The 19,712-nt window shown below is 42.1% G+C and overlaps 1 pseudogene; it reads right to left on the bottom strand.

Moving 5' to 3' along the window:
* Nucleotides 1-611: 611 nt before the first annotated feature.
* On the bottom strand, nucleotides 612-1,501 carry LOC114489149 (annotated as a pseudogene).
* Nucleotides 1,502-19,712: the final 18,211 nt, after the last annotated feature.

Raw genomic sequence — 19,712 nt, 5'->3', positions numbered from 1 at the left:
GGAAGGTTCGCCACCTCTGGTGAGACTCAAAAGAATGTGTTGTGGCTTTGAAGGCGTTTTCAGAAAAGGAGCCTCACAGATATTTTCCTAAGTTGTAGTCTCATTAGAATGAGTGTATGGTCTTCTGAGGAAGGGATTGGCAAACTTTCTGTGAAGGGCTAGATGGAGAGTACTTTAGGCTTAGTGGGCCCACACCCGATTCGCCCAAACAGAGCCGTAGACAGCCCTTACATGAACCATCACTGGTTGTGTTCCAGTTAGAGTTTACTTACGGACACCGAAATTTGGATTTCATACAATTTCCACGTGTTGCAAAATAATATACTTCTTTGATTATTTTTTCAATCATTTAAAAATGTAAAAACCTCAGAGGCCGTGCAGAAACAGGGGGTGGGCCACATTTGGCCTGTAGGTAGCCCTGAGGCCTGTCCTCAGGGCTGTTCTTTGAAGGACTTGAATTTTGCTTTTTAATTTATTTTTAATCTTCACCTGAGGACATTTTTTTCACTGCTTTTAGAGACAGCCTAAGGGAGAGGAAGAAATGCCGATTGAGAGAGAAGCATTTGTGGGGGAGGGCGCACCGAAGTATTTGAGGGAATGGTACAAGTGAAGGACGTAAGTGGATGACTTGGTTCACGTTATAGGAAAGGTAAAGGTGACCCCAAGGTGCACACACTGCTCCAGTGACCAGGAAAGTCACCCCCGTGGCTGGGGGAAGGCAGCCTGGGGCTTAGCTGTCTTTACCGTCTCCCAGAGGGGGCTTGTCAGATACGCTGCCATGCCAGGTGCAGGGGCCCCCAGCCTGCGCAAGTTGGTAACGTGGTCACCCATTTCTTTGATGGATTTCACCTTCTCATCCAGGTACTGAGTCTCCATGAAGTTACATAAATGAGGGTCATTTTTTCAGTGAGCAGCTTGTGGAAGTCCAGTAGTAACCGATTCACACTTTTTTCCCCAAGTGTAATGCACACTCCTTTGCATTCAGCCCATTCTCCCAGTCATCACGGTCTGGTTTCTTGATGTCCTAGCAGGGGTGTCCAGCCTTTTAGCATTTCTGGGAGAAATGCTAAATACCACACTGGAAAAAGAAGAGTTGTCTTGGGCCACACATTAAATACTAACAAATACTGATGAGCAAAAAAAAAAAAAAAAGTTTTAAGTAAATTTACGATTTTGTGTTGGTTCGCATTCATAGCCACCCTGGGCCACACGCAGCCTGGAGGCTGCGGGTCGTACACCCCCTGACCTAAAGGAAGATTCTGCCACCTCCTTGGTTCTGCAGCTTTGTCAGTTTCTCAGCATGTTTCCTTTCCTTATGAAAAGGGTGATGAAAATATTTGGCAAAGTTCTTCAAAGCCACATCACCATGATCAAAGTAGGAAGACATGGACAGGTGGACGTAGGCAACGTATGGCTCCAGGATGATATGGCGGTTGATGGAGGCCTCCAAGTGGTAGTTCTGGTGCACCAGGGAGGTGGTCGTCATGATGGGCCACTGAAGACAGGCAGCTTGTGGTGCTGGAGCAGTGACGGGCCTTGGGGAGGTCCGGGCGTGCTGTGAGGAGGTGGCAGAAGGATGAATCTGGGTGGCTGGCTGGGGTAGGGGTTAGGCGCCAAGTTCTGTTCAAGCACTGTTGAAGCAGGAGACCACGCCAACCCTCGGCGAAGACTGTTGAGAGAGACGCATTGACTGGTTGCCTCTCTAGGATCAAACCTGCAACCCAGGCATGTGCCCTGACCAGGAATGAACCAGCAACCCTTTGGTTACAGGATGCTGCTTCAGCAAAGAGTCACGCTGGCCAGGGTTGAAGTACTTGAATTTCTAAGTTTAGGGTTTTAAAAAATATTTATTTATTTATTTATTTATTTATTTATTTATTTTTAGAGAAAGGGAGAAAGAGGAAGAGAAACATCGCTCAGTTGCCTCTCACATGGTCCCAACCAGGGACCCAGCCCACAACCCAGGCATGTGCCCTAACCAGGAATCAAACCAGCAACCTTTTTGTCCGCAGGCTGGCACTCAGTCCACTGAGCCACAGCAGCCAGGGCTCTAGGTTTAATTTTTTAAAAGTGGTTCTCCAAAGCTGTAGCTCCTGTTTCTAAACTCTAGTACTTTTCTTAAAACAGCTGAAAAGTGTTCATTCATTCTCCATTTATTGTATAGAGTAAGTGGAAAATATTTTCCTCACTGATTTGGAACCTGAGATACAGAGAAATAGAACTTCTGCAATATCAGAATCAAAAATAGGTTCAGAAACCTTTTTCAATATTCAGTACTCCTTACTGAGCCAGTAAATCAGTGGTCTCTTGCCTCAGTGGAAGTGGGAACATTGAAAGCTGGGCAGACAGGATGAAATCTTTTGTCTTTTTCCTCTCTGACTTGGGATAAATAATGTTTATCCCAAGGAAAAGAAAACATAAAGTTTTCTTCACTTCATAGGCATACAGCAGATTACATTGTAACCAAATGCAGGGTCAGCCACCTGCCACTATGAGAGCCAATATTGGATGACAGGTGCTGATGAAAAGGAAAGTGGTTTATTTCCAGGTGCTGGCAACTTGGAAGATGGGGGACTCATGTCGCAAAGACCATCTCTACCTTGCACTGGAGGCATGGGTTTTTCTTAGGAGGGAGAGGGGAACAAAGCAAAGAGATCAGAGAAGGGGGTTGAAAAGTTACCTGTGTACAAAGAAGCACAGTCCATTCCAATAGGGCAAGTGATAGTCTGGTGCGTATCATCCTGGTTTGGTCCTCCTGGCTTCATGCCATCCCGGTTTCATGTTGTCCCAGCTTCCTGTCTTCCTGGCTCCATGGATGAAGGTCAGCAAATCTCCGGGAGCTGGGATGCCTGAAGGTCAGCATCTGTATCTTTTGAAGTTAGTTCCTAGGATTCTTCCACAAACATGCCATTTATCTACAAGCTCCATATTAGTCAGAGTCCACATTTAGAGAAACAGTGTCAAAAGAATGGTGGGGTAGGTTACAGTTTCTCACCATTACAATTTTCCACGGTTACAAATCCCCACATCAATTTCTCTTTCATATCTATGGAAGTGAGATAGGTGAGCCAAAACATTTCAGAAAACTAGAAAAATTCAGGATTCAGTTTAGTTTGTTGGGGAAAAATAAAATTTTACAGACAATTCACTGAATTAGAATTTAATATTCATAATTGTATATAATAGGTTTTATTGAAACACAGTTTTTTCCCTAAAATTACCCTCATTTTTATCAAAGAGACTAATTAAGACCCATTCATTTAATGTATTAACTCCAGTTTCAATTCAGCCTGATTATTTGCACAAAGACAATAAGAATAGCAATTGATCATATAGGCTCTCTTAAATCTACTTTGCTGGAATGTTATAAGGAATTTTCAGATTGAACTTTAATTAGCCCAGCCGGGCAGAGAAGCCAAGCCACACAGGTGCCATCAGGCTTTGCCTGTGATATGTATAGATTTGAGTAAACTCAAGTTCTCGAGGCCCTCAAAATGTCTTGAGGTTCTTTCCTCTCCATCCTCAGGAAAACAACCTTAGCTTCTTATCTGGAAAGACTGCCATGAGCCATATGAATAAGCAAGGTACCAGGCCATTTCTCCAAGGGGATTTTATTGACTTCAAAGTCAATTTTTATTCCTTGAAGCTTTTGCTGACATCCAGAGTCTAGGCATGTCTATTTCAGACATGACATTACAATCAAAATCTTAGTTAATAAATCCACAGTTGGATACTGGAAGAAATCGGATTCCTGTTGGATCCATGCAAATATAAATATTACATTACAATATACATATCGAAAATAATAATACTTATTAAGAGTTTCCAAATTCTGGAGAGATCAAGAAGGGAGAAAAATATAAATCATTCAGTATTGCCACAATTTACCAAGTTGTTCTAAGAAATCAATTTCTTTTAAGTAGCAATATTTTCAACAAAGTCAAAAGAACTATAATTATCCTCAGTTTATTCAATCCTAGAATCAATTTTTGTTTATGCTGATTATCTGCCAGCATTACTATGATCGTAGTGATTCCCCAGGGCCCCCCGAACCACCATCTACTTCATAGGTATGATCTTAAAATTTATTCTCATAAACTTATATTTCAGAATAAATCAGAAAATATAACATTTTTGTAAATACACCAGAGTAAAACAATGACTATCTCTAAATGACAAAAAAAACAAACTTAAAATGATGGTTATAGATCAGATTACAATGCAATTGACAAAGGAATTTGCTTTTTTCTTTGTAACAATATTTTAAGATAAAAATCAGAATTACAAATGAAAGTACAGCAGAAATCAATTAATTTGCCCCTGCTGTCAGTTTTACCTGGGGTTTCTGTTAGGAAATAACACTTGGTTTTGGAAAATCAAAGGGAACTTCGTCGTTTTTATTTGTCATTAAAATTATCATTTTGTTTTACCATTTATCTGTGTAACTTTCCTTTCCCTTTTTTTTCTAAGATTTTATTTATTTATTTTTAGAGAGAGTGAAAGGGAAGGAGAAAGAGAGGAAGAGAAACATCAATGTGTGGTTGCACCTGGCCAGCAACCCAGAGCATGTGCCCTGACTAGGAATTGAACCAACAACTCTTTGGTTCACAGGCCGGCACTCAATCAACCGAGCCACAACAGCCAGAGCTCCTTTTCTTTCTTATTTCTTTTTTATCATTTCCATTTCCCTTGTTGAGAATTCCTCCTCTAATGTCCATTCTTCCTGTGCCCCTTTCCTTTATCCTCTTTCACCTTTTTTCACTTCCTCAGTTCCTCCTCTTTTTGCTACTTCCTTCAACACAATCTTTCTTCAACTTGGACAGACCTTCTACACCGTATGCAGACCCTTTCAGCTTTCCTCCCTCTTAGTTCGCCCTTTTAACTCATCTAGAAATAACTAACCCACTTTCAGTTCTGTTTCCTTCGGAATGCATTGCCATAACTTATACCTTTTATTACCAAAACCATGTATTTCCCCCAACTTAATTAGAATCTTCCATATTTATTGGAAAAAAGTAATTAGCATTCTTTTTTAAAAAAATATTTTTTAAATTTATTTTTAGAGAGGGAAAGGACGGGGAGAGAGAGAGGGAGAGAGAGACATCAATGTGCAGTTGCTGGGGGTCATGGCCTGCAACCCAGGCATGTACCCTGACTGGGAATCGAACCTGCGACACTTTGGTTCGCAGCCCACGCTCAATCCACTGAGCTATGCCAGCCAGGGCTAATTAGCATTCTTTAAGCTGACAAATTTATGAATACATATCAGAATTTTCAGAAACAGTTTTTTCACCCCATTGGCAAATATACTCACGTTTTTATTCTTGGTGATTACTGCATTCCTTTAGTGTGCTCAAAAGTGAGTTGTTTCATTATCTAGCGCCCTTGACAATTCTAAGGAGGCTGGAGAAGAGGCAGGGGAGTTAGCAGCCTTGGGCTTGTTCCTGAGACCACAGCTTTGGCGACTCCAAAAGGAGAATTCACAGTGTATAAAAGATGTATTTTTTTCCCTTTTCTTCCTGAGTTTTATTGTCTCTGAGGGGAGTGAGATCTGTTTTCTTCTGTAAACCATCAATTTAAATCTGTTCTGAGTATAATCCTTATGCTGTAAGCCTGAAACCTTGCGTAATAAAGGTCTTACCCATTTACCAGACCTTTGGCAAAACAGTTCGAGATTAAGACCAAGCAGTTCCTTTCAAAACAGACACAAAAACACAATCTAAAGCAAAGGCAAAGTTTCAAACAGGTACTCTCAAACTGAACCCTCTAAAATGAGGGACTGGGAGCTTCCAGTCAAAATACAGGCAGGTAGACACGCTCTGCCTCCTTGCACAACCACGAGAAGGATCACAACTAGTTTCAAAATGAAAAACACCCAGAGCTGCCAGGAATTGAACTGCAAATAAATCCAACAACCAAAGATTTAAAGATGCTACATTCATCCAGATGGGTTGGAGTGGGGAGCTGGGGTGGAGAGCATGCAGTGTGGTGGCAGCTGGTGGAATGGGCGGTCCCCCATTCACATATGGTAGATAAAAATCGGGGGGACACCTTGTGAGCCAGTGATCCCAGCCCCAGGCCAGACCACACAGCCCAGGGTTCCAGCGCCAGGAAAAATAAAGCCTCATAATTTCTGGCTGTAAAAACCAGTGGGGTTTGGGGCAGTGGAAGAAACTGCCAGTTTCTCAGGAGAGCCAACCAGGCCAGCAGCTGGAGGGGCGCCAGTTGCATATGGAAGTGGGTGAAGTGACTGGCAAGGGAATGAGTGCCAGGCAAGCCTCCAGAAGTCAGCCAGCAGGGGCAGTCCCCTCTTCGACCCCTCCCCACACACGGAGCCACAAAGCTGTGAAGCAGGCTGCCCACACTGGTGAATATGCAAGGCTCCGCCCGGTATAACTTAACAGGTGTGCTAAGACAGGGAGTCAAAGCAGCTCTACCTAATAGCAGCTCTACACAGATACAGGGAAGCTGTCAAATGGAGGAAATAAAGAAATGTGGCCCAATGAAAGAACAGAACAGAACCCAGAAAAAGAACTAAACAATGTGGAGATAGCCAACTATCAGATATAGAGTTCAAACAGTGGTGATCGGGTTGCTCAGAGATCTCACTGAGTATGGGAGAAGCATAAGGGAAGAAATGAAGGCTACACTAAGTGAAATAAAGAAAAATCCACAGGAAACCAGCAGTGATGGGAAGGAAGCCAGGATTCAAATCAACGACTTGGAACATGAGGAAGAAATAAATATTTGACCAAAACAAAATGAAGAAACAAGAATTCAAAAAAAACAAACCAAATTTAAGAAGACTCTGAGACATCTCCAAAAGGACCACCATCCAAATTACAGGGATGCCATAAGGAAAAGAAGGATGCAAGAAATTGCAAACTTTTTTTGAAAAAATAATGAATTCCCTAATTTGGCAAAGGAAGTAGACACACAAGTCCAGGAAGCCCAGAGAGTCCCAAACAAGTTGGACCCAACGAGGCCCACACCAAGACACATCATGATTAAAACACCAAAGGTTAAAGATAAAGAGAGAATCTTAAAAGCAGCAAGAGAAAAACAGAGAGTTACCTACAAAGGAGTTTTCATAAGGCTATCAGCTGATTTTCTCAAAAGAAACTTTGCAGGCAAGAAGTATTCAAAGTGATGAAAAGCAAGGACCTACAACCAAGATTACTCTATGCAGCAAAGATACTATTTAGAATGGAATGGCAGATAAAGCACTTCTCAATGTAAAGCTAGAGTTCATCATCACCAAGCCATTATTACATGAAATGTTTAAGAGACCTATTTAAAAAAAAGATCAAAACTATAAACATTAAAATGACAACAAACTCACAACTATCAACAACTGAATCTAAAAAACAAGAACAAAAACAAACTAAGCAAACAACCAGAATGGTAACAGAATCACAGATTTGGGGGGGTTATCAGCTGGGAGGGAGAAGGGAGAGAATGGGGAAAAGGTGTAGGGACTTAGAAGCATAACTGATAGGAACAAAATAGACAGGGGGAGGTTAAGAACAGTATATGAAATGGAGAAGCCAACGAACTCATATGCACAACCCATGGACTTGAACTAAGAGGGGGATTGCTGGAGGGAAGGGGGTACCGGGCAGAGGGGGCCAAAAGGGAGAAAATTGGGACAACTGTAACGGCATAATCAATAAAAATACTTAAAAAAATAAAAGGAGGAACTGGGACTCTTGCCTTAGACTATAATGTCACACCAACCAATACCACACATGACCCTGACGAGATCCAAATAGCACGAAGCCCAAATGGCAGAGACAAGAGCTCACACCACGCAGTACAACAAATACCTTTACAAGGTCCAAATGGCACAGCCAAAATGGTGGAGACAGAGATTCCTGGCGTATACAGAAACAGCGAAGATCAAACCAAGTCCCCAAAGACGAGAAAGCAAGCAACGAATAACTGTAACCAAGACAGACAGAGGAGAGCTCTCAAACCGAAACTCACTTCCTCCCTCGGAGGAACAAAACTAACAGAGATTTAAAAAGCAGTATGATTCCCATGCAGATTTCTCTGAACAACAATATTACACATCAAAAACACAACTATTAAGATTGGAGCCAGTCAACTCCCCAGATTGGAACCTGTGGACTCCCCAGAGACCTGTTTCCTTTCCCCAGCAAAGCATTTAGAGGCAGCTGATGCCCGGGGAGGTGGAGCAGGGAGAGTCTCCAAGATAAAAAAAAAAAAAAAACCCTCTCATCAGCTGCTGGGAAGTTCCTGCATTCTTGCCATGGGGCCAGCCTGCCACAAGAGCTGAGATCCCCAGCAGCCCGGGCCCTCCAGGCCTTAGCAGGGTCCACGTAGTCCCATCTGGGGCACCAAAAGCTTTAACCAACCGCAGGTCTCACTGCCTGCTGCTGTGAAAGTCAGGACTCCCAAGGCAGGTGCTGATGTAAAGGAAAGTGGTTTATTTTCAGGTGCCAGCAACCTGGAAGATGGGCTCATGACACAAAGCTCATCTCCTGGGAAGATGGGGGACTCATGTCTCAAAGCCCATCTCCCTCTCTCAGTGAAGATAGGTTTTTCCGAGGAGGGGGAGGGGAACAGAGCAAAGAGACCAAGGAAGAGGGTTGAGAATTTCTCTACGTGCAGTCGAGCACAGTCTGTTCCGATAAGGCAGGTGTCGGTTCAGCGTGTATCATCCTGGCTTAGTCATCCCAGCTTCACGTCATCCCGGCTCCATGGATGAAGGTCAGCAAATTTCCTGGAGCTCGGATGCCTGAAGGTCGGAATCCATATCTTTGGAAAGTAGTTCCCAGGATTCTTACAGAAACATGTTACTCATCTACAAGCTGCATTTAGAGTCAGCACTGACAAAAACAATGTCAAAAGAATGGTGTGGTGGTTACAGTTTCCCTCTGTTACAATATGATGGAAGGATGAAATACATGATGGTGAGATTAAAAAAACATTAAAGGACTTTTTCACCTCTTGCTATCCCAGATATTTCTCTTTGTACCTATTTTTGAGGAAGAAATTCAAGATATTGTTTTCTCTATAAATCTTAAGATTCCTGGTTAGCAGCCTGAAAATAGCATTTTTAGCATTCAGTTCAGGTAGTATTATTCACTTACATTAGTTAAAGATTATTATTTACGCTCTATTTTTTAAAGATTTTATTTATTTATTTTTAGAGAGAGTAGAAGGGAAGGAGAAAGAGGAGAGAAACACCAATGTGTGGTTGCCTCTTGCATACCTGCTACTGGGGACCTGGCTGGCAACCCAGGCATGTGCCCTGACTAGGAATCGAACCAGCAACCCTTTGGTTCACAGGTGAGCACTCAGTCCACTGAGCCACACCAGCCAGGGCTTATGCTCTATTTTTTAAAGTTAGATTTCTGACTTTCATGGCTTTTTCATTACAATAATAAATGTTTACAACAGAGGATGTGGAAGAAAAATTATTCATTTTTCTTTGAAGTTTAAATTCATAGAAATGGCATATTTGTAGATTTTTTCTGTGTGTTAAAATTTAGGACAGACTGGGGTGGCTATGTGTGGGAGGCGCATCTGTTTTATTCTTGATGCTACTTAACAGAGATGTGCATTTTTCTCTCTTTCCAGTGGACTAAAACAAAAAACCTCCAGCTGTCTAGGATATTTTTGAACTTATTACTTAGCAATATGAAGCCTAATTTTGTATTTAAATATTTATCTGCATTCTCTGATTTAATAAGAGAGTATTAAGGCTGAGGGGAATAGGGCCTGCTGGAGGAAATGACAGTTCGCTCTGCGACAGTATCTGCTGCAAACCCTCTTTGCCCTGGTCCCTGCTTAAGTGGGTAGAAGTACCATGGACCAGAGAGGAAAATGATGTGAATTAGAGTGATGGGCAATTTGATCATGATCATAATGCAGTGATGATTATTACACAGTTAATTTGCATTAACCTAAGTCAGGGTCAAGCAAAACGTAGCCGAATTTTATCTACTGTTGGTAAAAATGGTGAGATACTAGCTAAGCAAGGCTTCTTTCTGAACTTTAAATGCATTCTTCAAGTGCAATATTGTTAAGATAATTGTCATTTAAATGTAAACTAGATATATATGCCCTTAAAATTTGTTGTTTAATTGAAAGACAGCGTGAAGTAAAATAAAATACAGGGGCATGTCCAATGGCTGCCTCTGGAAGTGCAAACGTGTTGAGGAAATATTGACGTGAGGAAAGTATTAAGACTTAATGAAGATTATTTAAAATATGGGTTAATCAGATGTGTCAAACCTGACTGAAATGACAGACTCCTTGTATTTAATGTTGCAAATGAAAGTTTAAAATCCTTAAAATTAAAAATGATTCTTTCAAACATAGCATGCTGGACTTTCCACTCTTTTAAATATTTTCAAAGAAAGAAGAGAATATGAAATTGTCTCAATTTCTTTTTTAGGCAATTGAAAAAGATTCATTATCGCCCTGGCTGGCATAGCTCAGTGGATTGAGCGTGGGCTGCAAACCAAAGTATCACAGGTTCGATTCCCAGCCAGGGCACAGGGTTGCGGGCCACAGCCCCCAGCAACCACACATTGATGTTTCTCTCTCTCTCTCTTTCTCCCTCCCTTCCCTCTCTAAAAATAAAAATAAGTAAATCTTAAAAAAAAAGAAAGAAAGAAAAAGATTCATTATCGTGTAGTTGCCTGTTAGTGGCATAAGAGAAAAATGACTACATATCTCTTGAGGAAAGTAGTTGCTAGAGTGGATGTTATGTTTATGGCTGTTGATGATAAATTAGCTGCAAGTGGAAGATCGCCCACTTAGCAATGACATGCCAATGTTCCATAGCATCACGGGGCATTCCAGCAATGCGCCTAAGATGGCTATGGTCTGGTGCGGATTGCACCATCTAAATTGATTAGATCACTGATATTATAAGTTGCATCATGCTTTTACTTTGTCAGATAGGGTGTCAAGATAATTAATAAGGAGGATTTTTGTGTGTGTGTTGTTTAAACTTAATCACAATGGTATGGGCATATTTACAGAGCTTAAATTTTTTTTAAGTTTAAGTAATGGAATAGAAAATGGGATTAGAAAACATAGAGGAGTCATTTTAAACATTGTTTGAAGCTGCTGCTAATAGTGCTCCCCCTCTCCCCCAGCCCAAGGCTCTCACTTGTGTTTTATCGGGAGTTTCCCTAAAAGCCCCCTTCCAACATTCAGGGACAGGGAGGGGGGGAGGGAGACCACAGGCAATAATCAGAGCACTACACCTGACAGTGTAGGCATCCGCCTGCTTTATACCCTCTTTGCCCTGGTCCCTCTTAAGCAGTAAGAAGTACCATGGACCAAAGAGGAAAATTATGTGAATTAGAGTGATGGGCAATTTGATCATGATTCTGCATATGCGGGCGGTGGGACCACTGGTCTCCGGCAGAAACCCCTCGGCGTGAGCGAGCGCTGCCCACAGGCCATTGCTGGGCTCTCTTTCTGTTCTGTTTGTTCCAAGGGCTTACAGCAGTCTTTGGCGGTACTGTTTTATATATCTCAAAGCTTTGGTATGTAGAGAAAGCCCTCTGGGTCTCATGGATGTATTGAAAAATATTGGAAGTTATTAAATACAGGGTCCAGCACAAATAACGACCCTTTTTTATTACAAAATCTTTTATTACACAATCATAGGCATGTAATTCTGTAACATAACAGTATCACACTCAAGCACACCGTATGTATGTTAGGTGAAATGTTCAAAATAAAACTATAAATTATTACACCTGTATTATTACCCTACCAACCACACTCAAGCAGGCGTTGCTTCTGCCAGACCGTATATATCAGAGGAGGCTTGCTGAGTAACCAGGTTTTTAAAATATTTTACTCAAAGCTAATTATACCTATTTACTGCCACAGCAGTTTGAGAGTTAAGAGATAAGGAGCTAAGCAGATTGTACAAATCTAGAATTTTCCTGGTTGAAAGGCATTCTCACTTGGCAGGTATTGTCCCCTATTTTTGAATAACAAATTTTGCATGCTTAAATGATACTTTTGGCAATCTGGTGAACTAAATTTGAGTGATCTGTCAAGGGTTCCAAAAACACTGTGGCGAGTGAGGCTTTGGCACCGCCTTTCAAACATCGTTGCCACATCTGGGAGAGTGTTCTCAGTCAGGAAAATTAGGACAAAATAAAGTTTAGCAATACTGGCAAATCTCATTTCTCTGTCTCCAAAGTTTTAACTATTATTTGTCTGAAGAAAAATTGGCAAGATAAAGCATTTGGCTAAAAGGTTCATTTGCCCTGCATCAATACTTGAGTTTGATGGGTGTTCCAAGAAGAAAATGAATTCTTGCACCGTAGTTCATCATTTATGCTGAAGATTGACTATATGACATTGTTCTTCATTGTTTTTTATTCAGACCAAAGGAAGAATATAATCCCATTTTTACCATTCCCAACAATGTGTTGTCTCAACTAGGATCTGCAGCCCTGACCCAATTCAAAGCCAAGTATGTGAGACTCTGTAGTGACTGTGACAGGTATGCAGCCCTGTCTTTCTGTTTTTCAGATTGGAATTAATAAACAGGAGGGGTCCCCCACTGCATTACGTTGACTCTTTTTTGATTTGGGGATTTTTAATGTAGTAAATAATGATAAAATAATATTTGATACTAACTTTATGTTTTACCTTGTATATAGTGAGGGTCATTATTGTTCTGTGGAGTTTCTGTTTAAGGGTGTGTGTGTGTGTGTGTGTGTGTGTGGTGGAGGTCAGAAGCACTCCCCAGACACTGGCCTGTAGCACAACAGAAAAAGGATTTGATTCAGTAGCTGCTCCTTCTCTCCCACGAAGCAGGCTCGAGACCCTTGGAAAACCATGTGTGTTTCTGTGTTCCATAAAACCATACCAGCCTACGCTTGTGCTGTTACTGCCCATAGGGATGCCCTCTTTGAGTATCCATTCCCTCCCCATAAAGTTCTGATTGCTCTCTCTACCTCCTCCCCTGTGGATATTGTGTCCCAGCTTTCCTTGTGTTGATTGTCTCTCTCAAACCCAGTTCCTCCCCACAAGCACGCCTCTCCTCCACCTGGTGCCCTGGACTTCAGCTTTGCCCTCATCAAATCACAAGGGTCCTGGGCTCCACTGGTCTTCCCTTCTGCACACCAGGGGCACGGCAGCCCCGGACTGCACATAACTGCTGGTCTCCCTGCCGCTGGCCCCGCTTCCCGTTGTTCGCTCTGTGCCCAGCTTCAGGAGGGGGAGGAGACCACGCAGGCCAGACCGTCTGTGCGTCAGTCACGTTTGCGGGCTGCAGGTCAGTGTCCACCGCTGATCTCACATGACTCAGCTCCCTGGTGAGCAGCTCTGAACGATTGTACCCTCGAGTAGCCGGGCTCTTTCTCTGAATCTTAGCATGAGGATTCTTATTTTCACAGGGTAAGTTTATGTGTCATGAATAAGCTTAGCACACTCGGTCTGGGTCTTCGTCCCACTCACATGCCCTCTCACCTCCCTTTTAGTGCCCTAAGGACGTCCTTCTTACGCCGCTGCTGATGCCTCTTTCTGCCGTGAGACTTAACTTGCCCTCACTCTGCCACCAGTTTATTGTGTCTTCATTTTTTTGCTATAGTTTGTTTAATATATATGCATATATATGTATGTATATTTTTCCCCAACTTTAAAGTGATGTATTTGAAGTCGCTTCCCTTTTTTTATTTCATTCTCCTCACTGACTTTATTTTTATTTAAGATTTTATTTACTGTTAGAGAGAGGAGAAAGGAGGGAGAAAAAGGGAGAGAAACATCAGTGAGAGAGAAACACTGGTTGCCTCTCATACATGCCCCAACCGGGGAACCCGCAACTCAGGCATGTATCCTGACCAGGAATCGAACTGGCGACCTTTCGAGTTGCAGCACGACACCCAACCACCTGAGCCACACAGTCTCCTCTCAGTGACTTCAACATCTCAGTTTTATTCACACTTGCTCCATTTCCTCACTGTTCTCCTCCTCCCCAAGCTTTAGCTGCCTGTTACCTGACCTCACTGTTCTTTTGACATCATTTATTTAATGTGCTGTTGCCAAATGCAAGGACCCTTTGCCGTATCTCTTTCTTTTTAGGACATTTTCTTCCCATGTTATCTGTGATCTACATTTTCCTGGCTCTGTTACCTCTCACTAGTCTTTCTCCCATTCTTTATCTGAGTCTCTTTTTTTCTTTTCATCTACAATCCCTAGTTGTGATTAATGTTCTCCAAAGAGTTAGTCCCTAACTCTTTACCTTTTTAAAAGTCTCTGCTTATGGAACGTATGTATTCTCACTGCTGTTTTCCCCATGATGCCCATTTTAAACGTTCTTTACTTTCCTTAAACTGTTGGCTTTTCCACCTGTCATTTAACTCTTAGAGGATAATCAGGCCATCAGAAGGGAAGTCCCTCAATATACAGCCCCTGACTCTGCAAATGTACCTGCATCCTTATCTTTCTTTCTTCCCTCATCACCTTCTGTCCCAATGGAAGAGCTGTCCCTCTTGCACTCAGATGCCAGTGCCTCCAGCTCCCATCAGAGGTCCGGCCCCCTCTCCTTCTTGAGATTTCCTCTCTTGTGTCTTCTCTTGTCTCTACTGACTCCTTTCCACCTGCTGAGAACTAAACAGGCTTAGTTCTCTTCTGTGTTTTTAAAGTTCCCCTGTACTCCATGTTGCTGTCCTGCTGTCACTCTGCTGTCCACTTGCCCACCGGGGTAACCTTGAAAGGGCAGTCTGCAGTTGCTCTTTCCCACTCACGTCTCAGTCCACTGCGATTCCCCCTCAGCCGCCTTCCTGCCCGAGGCCCTGCTCTCGCCCAGGTCCTGGCGACCAGCAGACCCCCAGGTCCTCGCCTTTGATCTGTGGACAGTGCGTCTGTCTCTGTGGAGCGTTCTTTGCTGTTTGAAAGATTCTCTTCCTGTGGCCCCCATGACTCCACACACTCCTGGTGTTTTCACCCACCTTTTAACTCCTTCTGTGACTTAAACTGCCATCTATGCTAGAAGAGGACCGACCCGCCATAGCCTGGAACTGACCCGTTTCAGGTCAGTAGCATTTGGGGTTGATGAAGCCTAGCTCCCTCAGAGCACGATGATCCCTGAGGGGCGTTTAAAAAATAATAAAGTATGATTGTATAGTGACAAAGGATGTGTGATTTGGAATGAAAGTAATAAATTTTATTTAATAAAGCTTAACTACTGTCATTGCGATTTGAATTCCCACAATGTCTTATATGAAGTGGGTGCTCAGTATGTATTTGATGAATCTTTTTAAAAATAGGTTATTTTTTTAAAACAAATACTATACAGGTGATTTGTGCTTATTTTTTAAATTAGAAAATACAGATTAAACAGCCTGGCTGGTGTGACTCGGTGGATTAAACACTGGCCTGCAAACCAAAGGGTCGCTGGTTCGATTCCCAGTCAGGGCACATGCCTGGGTTGCGGGCCAGGTCCCCAGTAGAGGGTGCGCGAGAAGCAACTGAACATTGATGTTTCTTTCCCTCTCTCTGAAATAAATAAATAAAATCTTTTAAAAAAAGAAGATACAGGTTAAAAAATTCAACCAGAGATCTGCCATCCGGAGATAATCTATTAACATTTGGCATATGTACATATTCACTTTTGAAATTTATTTATTCATATGGAATTTTAAATTTTAAATTAACTCATGTACTCAGTGTTCAATACCATTCTTCCTTTACTTTGAACACGTTATAACTTCATAATATTTCATTGCATGGATTTACCATAGTACATTTAAGTCTCCTGTTAGAAATTTAAAATAAATTATTTGAAATTTTACAGTATTCTAAATATATATCTTTGTGAGTTTGTGCAATTATTTCCTCAGGATAAATTATTAGCAGTGATATTTCTGCATCATTGCATGTGCCCACTCTTTTAAAAAGCATTTGTTAAGGTTTTATTTAATGTAGAAAATATAAAGAATACAATTTAAAGGACCCTTTTTTCCACCATCCACATATATTCTGTCTTAACATTAAAAACAACAACAAAAAAAATACATAATCCCGGTAATAAAAAGCTCAGGCATTGTAGAAAGCCATAAAATGAGGAGTGAAGACCTTGCTCCCCTACCCTAGTCATTCTCACCGGTCCCGTTGTTGGCGATTTCTTGTGCGTCCACCATAATTCAGTGAGCGGGGCCCATAAAGTTCAATCTTGCAAAACACTGAGTCATGTTATGCAAGGGTAACAAAAAACAGTATCTTAAAAACATGGTCTAATTCTATGAAAAGTACCAACGGGAAGATAACGAAACACTTTCCAACACAGCCTGCCTTATGTGAGCTGAGACCGTCTGAATGATCGCAAGGTGATCCCTTCCTGACCTTCAAGGAAGACAGCCCTCCCACCCCCACCCCCACTTCAGAAATGGGGCTTGGACAGAGATTAGGAGTCAGTTGTAGCATCCCAGCCCGTGTTATTGCGTGGTGTGAGTGTGTGTGTGTGAGTGTGTGTGCAGGTGGGCGTGTGTGTCCTTTATCAAGTCTGTAGAAAAGGAATCCTAACTAGAGAAAATTTATTTCCTCTTGCTTTTTCTCCACTTTTATTTTGGACATCCTCCCATATCTGCAAGTAAATCCCTACCTCGTTCTTTTGAGTACTTGCATAGTATTCAACCAGGGTCCTCTCTCTGATTAAGTAGTTCGTGTGTTGCACACAGGTACCCAGCTGGGGGGCTGAAATCCGGCCGAGGTCCACTTGTCAATGCAGTGTGCCAGTCTGCCCCTTCCCACAAGGGTGCTCTCCTCCCCCCACTCTGGCCCTGGCCCTGATAACCCACACCAGGCCGCCCATCAGCCTGGCTGCCCGCTTCTGCTCAGCACCCGCATCCCTTCCGGGGCTGCCCCTCCATGGGGCTGCCCTCTTTACCCTATTTAGGTCCTGGCAGCCCACGCTGGCAGCCCTCCTACACAGAGCCCCGCCCCACTCCTCCTGCTCTACTGCTCTGGTACCCTGCTGGGGGCCCTCGTGGTCCTCAGCATCAGGTGGGGATGCTGCCTTGCTCTCTTCCACTCAGTGGCTTCGGTGTGTATTGTTCAGGAACAAGAGGGGGAGAAGTGCGACAATTTTGATCTTAGTAATCACTTGGATTATTTCTAAGTGATAATGTCGGGCCTGAGGTTAAAAACATTGCAGACCTAATTCTACCCCTTTTAAGGGGAAATTTGAGAGTTAGATGTTTAATAACTGTGTAAATGCATTTTTATTCTGTGTTGCTTTTTTATTGTCAAGTGAGATGAAATATTCAGTGAATGTATAATTTGGAGTTGTGATCTGAAAACTTGAGAAATCTGGCTTCTGGCTTTTGGCTTTAGAATGAGATAGGATGTTACATTGTACAATGGATATGAATATATGTATTTAGGAGAGCCTGCCATGTTTTTGGTTTTAAAACCTTGAAAAGTGCATCTTTTTATGTAACACTGAAAAGAAAGCAGGATACAATTACATATACACTGTAATTGCAGCTGTACAAAAATATGCTTGTGAAATAAGACAGGAAGGAAATATACCAAAATATACCAGTGACTATGACGAATGTGGTAGGTTTACAGATATTTTCCGCCTTTTTCTATATCTTCAGAATTTCTAAAATGTAAGAGTATTACTGTATGACTTTTGAAGTTTTAAAAAAATTGCTTCTTTTTAGTTTCTGGAATTTTTTTTCAACCTTTGAACACTCTAGGAAGTGAGAACTTTATTGCCTTTATCTTGCAGTGTTTTGCCAACTTTGAGTTTGAGATTTAAAGCCCAGGTTACTTTGAAGTTATTTGGAGCTGTTTGTAAAGCTGAAAAATTACAAGTTGGCACAAGTTACAAGTTACTTCTTTAGGGGTTTTAAAATGATAATTAGATTAAAAAGGTTAAGATGAGCTTCATATGGAAGGCATGCAGATGGCCAGTGGGCATATGAAAGATGTTCTCCATCTGTAATCGTCAGGGAATGCAAATCAAAACCACAATGAGCGAGCGCCTCACAGCTGTTAGAATGACTCTCATCAAAAAGACAGAAGATACCAGGTGTCGGCGAGGCTGTGGAGGAAAAGGAACCCTCGTGCACCGCTGGTGGGAATGTACATTGGTGCCGCCGCTGTGAAAAATAGTATGGAGGTTCCTCAAAAAATTAAAAGTGAAACTACCATATGATCCAGCAGTTCCACTTTTGGACATTTATCTGAAACAAAAACACTAATTCAAAAAAGATATTTACGCCCCACTGTTCATTGCAGCATGTTATGTACCATAGCCAAGGTGTGGAAGCAGCTAAGCGTCCATGGATGGATGAATGGATAGTAACTGTGATACATATATCTTGCCTTTTGTGACAGCATGGGAGGACCTCAAGGGCAGGATGCTAAGTGAGTAAGTCAGACAGTGAGAGACGAATACCACATGATCTCACTTATATGTGGCATCTAAAAAATAATTAAAAAACAAAACCAAGCTCATAGACGCAGAGGACAGACTGGTGACTGCGGGGCAGGGGCACTGCAGCAAAATGGGTGAGGGGTCAGAGAGCACAGACTTCCAGCCGTGAGCTAAGTAAGTCTCGGACGCACCGACCAGCTCAGTGACCGTGGTTAGCAACACTGCATTGTGTATTCTTCAAAGTCCTCATGACACGAAAAAATGGGAATATTTGTGTGACTGTGTGTGGTGACAGATGTTTGGGCTTCCTGTGGTGGCCGCTTCACAAAGATATACAGATATCGAATCATTGTGTTGCCCACCTGAAACTAATGGAATGTTATATGTCAATTATACCTCAAAAAAGTAAACTTCACTTAACTGTATAGTTACTAACATTGCTCTAATTAATAAAAGTGTACAGTTTCTTGTTATTAAAGTTAATTTTATATGTAATTTTCCACATCGTAGCATTTTGTAGAACTTACTCTTCTACCAGAACATTGCATTTGACCATTGTGCCTAAGCAGTCTTTAAAATTTATCTCTGGGCTGAGTCTTTTTACACCGCAGCTGGGGTGCATACCAGTCCCTGTGTCCCTCCTCCCTCAAGTACGTGCTCAGCACTCCGCGTGGTCATCTTGAGGTTCCAGTCCCTGGGTGTGAGGTGGGCAGGAAGTACCTCCTCCTTTCCCCTTGGGAGGTAGGGACACACACACACACACACCCCACCTAGTTTCTTTAAAGAAGCCCTCTCTATTGTCCCTTGTAATTCTTAACAATTAACGAATTATAATTCTCATGTAACCTTCACAGGGGTAAGGAACTGATGCCAGCAGAGCCGGCTTCTGGCTGCCCCACTTTATAAGCCTTGCATTTCTCTTTAGAATGTGAAAGTATTTGACTCCTATTGTTTTGATTTTGGCCTTTGAGGTTCCTGCTGAAACTCAAAGAGGACAGGAAAAGTTGCATTGGACATCCTGTTGTATTAGCCAATATTATTGTTATGTCTACCCACAAACAAGTAATACCTGGTGGTTAAAAGCACAAGCTTTGGAGGAAAGAGGAACTGAGTTTGTGTTACCTTGAGTCACTTAACCAGTTCAGCCTGAGAAAGTAGGTTCTAAGCACATGCTTAGAACATGCAAACATTTAATAAATAATAATTATCATCATTTAAAATGTCACATTACTATGCAAACATACCTCTTCTGCACCTCCTGGATTTTTTTTTTCTCTTTACATTTTATTTGCTGAAAATATTTGAAGAGTAGTAA

This window comes from Phyllostomus discolor, chromosome 14, assembly GCF_004126475.2.
Source record: "Phyllostomus discolor isolate MPI-MPIP mPhyDis1 chromosome 14, mPhyDis1.pri.v3, whole genome shotgun sequence".
Taxonomy (NCBI): domain Eukaryota; kingdom Metazoa; phylum Chordata; class Mammalia; order Chiroptera; family Phyllostomidae; genus Phyllostomus; species Phyllostomus discolor.
The sequence above is the reverse complement of the archived record's forward strand: the minus strand, read 5'-3'. Positions and strand labels throughout refer to the sequence as shown.